The following is a 6,000-nucleotide window of genomic DNA, read 5'->3' on the forward strand; positions in this document are numbered from 1 at the left end:
TACCAATTCTTAGATGTGATAGCTGCATTTGTTTTCTTTTTTAGAATTTCTTTCTTCTATTTTCATCTAGTGATTCGAAGAGTAAACTTGTTTTTCAAAAGAACAAGCTCTCCAGTTGTATCAGTTTGCAGGGATGAGACAAACCATTTTACATCCGCAGGGGTGCTTACAATGATCAGCTTGTATTTATGTATGTAAAACTCTTATCCCAGAAGAAAAAAAACTTGTTGTAACTGCTTATAAAGTGTGAGCTGGAGTCTGGATTAATTTGTTAGGATATATAAATCTGCTAGTAAATTTAACACTACCCCCCTCCAGACTGACAATACTGCTGTCCAAATGGGCCCCCTGTCCTCCTTCATCCAGAGTGTGGCCATTTTAATACAGGAGTTGTGTCCCTGGGCAGATCACCAGGTAAAAACAGAGGGAAGAAAGCCTAAAAAAAGAATTAATGCAGCCACCACATCTAAGGATTAGTAAGCTGCAATATATTACATTTTTTGGGGTTAAATACTGCTTTCATTGGGAACGTTATAGAAGTCAAACTTTTAAACTAAAAAAGTATGTAATTCTGGGCCTGCTAACCTCAACGTTTAACAAATGTTAGTATGATAGCAGTGACCATAACTTGGTTCTATTTAAAGGGGAAGTCTAGCCTAAAACTAAAATCTCTAAATTTATTTGCAGGCACAATCTAAGACTAACCTATCTAACCCTGTAAAGCAAAACTTGCTATACATACCTTTTCTGAAGCAAATCCAATCCGGTCTCCAGCGGCAGAAGCTCTGTGCATGACACAGCCGACAACAGATGTGAAATACATGGGAAGTGACATCACCCATAGACTAACTTTGGGGCTTCCGTTGTCGCTGCCCTTCTGCACCCACATCCACAGAGAAGCTGCCACGGACAGCTCAGCTTGGGATTACATCGGCATAAAAAAAAATAGATACTTTTAATGCCCCCCCCCCCATCCTTGGCCATAGATTTAAGATTAAAGTTTATTTTCTCATTACCTCAGCCACTACCTTTAACCGCCCAAAAGCAGCCCTTGCATGTGCTATTCAATGTTTATGTCTTAAAGGAGAGCTCCTCAGCACAGCACATTTCTGCCTACCAGATTCCTCAAATAATTTACAGCTTTCCCGGAGTACCCTTAAAGTGTTACTAAACCAGGACCCTGCATTAACTATATCTGGTCTCCCACAGTACACAGAACATGGAAATGCAATTATTTTAGTAAATATAAACTGCTAAATTCCTTTTCTCATCAGCAGTTAGAGCAGTCTTTTGACTTCTATCAGTGTCCAGCCAAGCACTAGTTAAAGCTTGTAGGGGGAGTTTTCTAACTATCCTATGAGATTGCAAGACCCCGACCCTCTGTCTGAAAAGTGCTGATTGGCCCTGAGCTGATCACATGCACTCTCTCAAGCAATACACACCAAACCGAGCATGTGCAAGCCTAACTCCATAGACTCTGTGTTATCCAGAAATTAGCAGGGGACAGGGGGACAATGGAAGGAGAGGAGTATCAGAGAAGACAGAATCAAACAGCCTTTTTACTCAATGCGAAGGATTAGCCCCTTAGGTTCCACAGTGAGTATAACAAGCATGCTTTACTGCATATACACACTGATTTTACTTTTGTGGGTTTAGTAACACTTTAAGTTTTTCTGCAGCATACCACGCTGCATATATAAAGATAGTCATGACATTCTTTAATTTCTGTGCTGAGCATTCTGTCACAATGAAATTAGACTACACCTTGAAAAATGACTTATGCATGACCTTCTGTTGACTAGTATACAGTTTATCCATAGTACATATTGCTACCTATACAAGATACATTTTTCAATGCTTAGAGTGCATATGTGTAAATGATTGGAAATGGTGGTTCCCCTGCATTTGCTCTATTTAATGGAGAAGACCATCTGAGAAGTAAAGACTGTTTTTTAGTAATATTGTTTATATAGAGGATTGCATCCATCCAAAATATTTCTATAGCTGGGCATTGCCATGTAACCAAGCTAAGATTTATATGAAAGGCTCCTTAGACCCTGCGTATAAGTTTAAGGTGGACCCTTTATATAATATACCTTTATTTGCCTATACTTTCTGCCTAATTTTAAATATGAGGAAATGTAGACAATTGCTTTGAGATATATCAGACATTAAATAACTGTGCAATTCTGTTAAAGTTTTCTTCTTTGAAGGATGATAGAGACGACGTTCAAGCAAGCTCTGTGAAGGGAGTACTGCAGGGTGTCGTCACAGACATAACTGAGGGACAATGAGAAGATGCTAAAAGGAGATGAGACCCTTGTCTACCCACTCCCTGTAGACCACATGCTGCTGTGCCTGCACCTGGGGGGGGGGGGGGAATCAGAAATTAGATTAGTGGCAGGTAGATAGATAGCCAGATTTGCATACTCAATTTGTTCCAGGTGGTGATTGTGTCTCTAAATAATATATTCTTTTTAATATGATTAGAGGGTTTGGAAAGGGGGTATTAAATACTCCTATCAGTGACCAAGGCAGTTCTAGCTGGGCTTCTAAAACCGTGTTTTTGTATGAAAAGAGGTATCACTGTCTGCAACAAGGTATCATAGTTTATATGCAATCCTAAGTGTAGCAGGTTTTTCAGGCCTGTGGCCTGATGTGGGTCTGCCATCGGTACCGGTTACCCCTCCAGCCCATGTGAGCTGCGACCCTGGGTGTGAGCACTGAGACATTGACAACTCCGGCATCTTTGTTTTGTTGTTTTATTGTATTTGAGGGGATGGGAGAAGGGAATGAGTGGGATATTCCTTTAGGCTCAACTAACACAATTGTGGGACTTTTCTGGCAAAAATGCCTGTTATCACTGTCTTGACGCCAGCCGCCGATAGACAACGCTTCCTGACGCTTGAACTCTGTGTATCACTGAAAACTGTGCTGGATCCTCGACTTTAGTCCAGAAGATCCAGGACTGTAGAACCACTTGACTTGTAACACTGCTATAGCTCAAAGTCACTGAATGGCTCCCTTAAGCACTGCACTGGCTGAGAAAGATCCTTGTAAGTTCCTGTACTGCTGCAACTCTCAACTGGCACACTTTACACTGTGCACTGGCACGTCAGGGCCCAAACAGCAGGCGCCCCCTTTATACTTTAAGCTCTTCAGGGTCCACTGACTATGTACCCCTTCTGTCACTTCAGGGTCCTCAACCTAGGTACCCCCTTTCACCACTAGCTGGCACTGGATCCCCGAACCTCTTCCGGAGTGGCCCCCTCTAACTTCAGGCAGACCCCCAGGGGCAATGCTCAGTATTCATGACCTATGTAGGCTTTCCTGGGACTGGACCCCTCTGACTCTCCACAGGTTCTCGGCACACCGGATCCCCTCAGCTTAGCTCAGCACTCTCTGGATCTTCAGGCAGCACCCCGAGATCCTCCTCCTCAGACAGGAGGAAAGACAGCCATTCTCTCCTTCCTAGGACTTTGCTCCCGCCTAATTTCAATTTTTTTTCATTTTTTCCATTGTTATTATTATTTTTTATTTTTATTTTATTTTTCAATATTTATTATTTGTTCTTTTCTTCGCCCCCCTTAATTTTCTTCCTCTTCTGCTTTTTACTTTTTCTCAGGTGGTTCTTACATTGTCTTTATCCGGCGCACCCAGTGGGTCATGTGATCGATCGATAGATGGCGCACTGGTCGCACTCTGTCCTTTGTTTCACCTTTCCCCCTGTTCTCAGTGTTGACTTGGCGGTTCTCTCATCCAGCGCCGCCCATTTGACCTGGTTGCTGCGTCGGAGACCGTGGAGCGCATGGCGTGGCCCCTACCTCTTTGGTACCTCTACCCCTCAGCTTAGCTCAGCACTCTCTGGATCTTCAGGCAGCACCCTGAGATCCTCCTCCTCAGACAGGAGGAAAGACAGCCATTCTCTCCTTCCTAGGACTTTGCTCCCGCCTAATTTCAATTTTTTTTCATTTTTTCCATTGTTATTATTATTTTTTAATTTTTATTTTATTTTTCAATATTTATTATTTGTTCTTTTCTTCGCCCCCCTTAATTTTCTTCCTCTTCTGCTTTTTACTTTTTTTTAGGTGGTTCTTACATTGTCTTTATCCGGCGCACCCAGTGGGTCATGTGATCGATCGATAGATGGCGCACTGGTCGCACTCTGTCCTTTGTTTCACCTTTCCCCCTGTTCTCAGTGTTGACTTGGCGGTTCTCTCATCCAGCGCCGCCCATTTGACCTGGTTGCTGCGTCGGAGACCGTGGAGCGCATGGCGTGGCCCCTACCTCTTTGGGGGCGGTGCCATGCGCTCCACGGTCTGCAAGTTCCCTATTGGCCGCCTGCCACGCACATGCCGTGCGGTGATTGGTTCGCACGGCGTGCATCCTGGCCTTTGGCGGCCTTATTAGAGTCTACATGTCTCGCTATTCGGCTGGTCACTTCGACACAGACGGCGTCTCCAAGCTGCTTCTCCTGACAAGGTAACGCTTTTCCCCATTTATCTCTATGGAAACCTAGTTTGGATGTCATTCATTGCTTGCACCGTTTGCCTCCATTGGCACTAAGCAGTGTCTTGTTTTAGTACTAGAAGCATTATATTTTTTTGCTTATACATCCATACATTGTTTTCCTGCAGCTCATGTGTGCAATACCTGGGCTTTCAGGATCGGATCATCTGTACTTTCCTCAGGAATTGACCAACGGCCATGATTTAACACTGCCTCTTGCTGCTGGGCTTGAATAAGTTTGCTCCAGTCTTATACATTCACATTTACCCACTACCAGGAATTTGCGGCAAGTGAGCTTACCGACCCCTGCATGACAGCTATTTAGGTGCATTATAGGTTATATATACCTCTGTGACGGAACCGTCGACCCACACCGTGCTTGTGGTCTTCCGTCAGTATACAGCTTCCTCCAGTCTGGACATATAGAGATATTCCAGCCGCCCCCCATACAAGAACTAGCCTGAACTTAGCTTGTATGTGTCTGGAAACAACTAACTCTTTTTCTGATGCTGGGCAGATGCCAGGGGCACTCTGCCCTGTAGCCAATGCTTCTGCTGGGGCACCAGATGAGATACTCTGGACTTGCTGCTGATCACCATTTCCCAGCCTTCCAGCGCCTGTCTCAACTCCCCCTTCTGAGACCTTCATGCTATTAGCTTGTCTCGCTGCCTGGTGGACCTCCGGTGCGTTCCGGCATTCTAGCGCTCGCAGTGCCCTCTGTATCATCGCTGCTTCTTCCATTGCAGTTAGTACGGGAAAACGCAGGGTCACCCCTGGCCCCATTTGCTTCTCATCTTCGTGACTGTCTGCTATTTCTCTCGGACAGTCCCAGGCAACGGGAGCCATGCCAGGCTGCTGATCACCGTCAAACAGCCGCTTGTAGGCAATCTCGAGCTCCCATTCCTGCTCAACCAGGAACTCCAATTCCTCCAGGTCACACGCCTCGTCGGGGAGGTCCAGCACCTCATCTCGGAAATCCAGAATGTGTTCCAGCCGCCACTCCTCATCGCTCCCAAAGTCTGGGTCTCCGTACATTTTTTGATGGAGCAGCCCCACGCCGCCATAGCCAACGCCTTCTGTTGGGCTGCCATCTGCTGTACCTGGCCACAGTTGAGCCGCGAACCACCGGAGGGCTCTGTAGCTGGCGTCCAGCCTCATTTCCTCCTGGACCAATCTTCCGAGCTCTGTCTTCCCTTCATCTCGCGGTCGTTCCCTCAGGAACACCTCTCGCGCACGGTACTGCTTCCGGTACATCTCTGTGGAGGAGGGAAGGATCTTCCCCTGATGGTGCCGCTCGTGGCTTAGCGCCTCATGCCAGAGTTGCCGGCGGATCACATCCTCCCAGCCGAGCCTGGTGTGCTCTGTCGCTGGTCCCCGATGGTGCTTCCGCATGCCTTGCAGCCTCCTCCCGAACTCCGCTCTCATGCTGGCTGGTCCCCGTATCACTCCTCGGCAGCTGCCCAGATCTTGAATCCTGGTGGTGGTTTGGAT

This window comes from Pelophylax lessonae (genome assembly GCF_965119305.1).
Source record: "Pelophylax lessonae genome assembly, chromosome: 6".
NCBI classification, from domain to species: domain Eukaryota; kingdom Metazoa; phylum Chordata; class Amphibia; order Anura; family Ranidae; genus Pelophylax; species Pelophylax lessonae.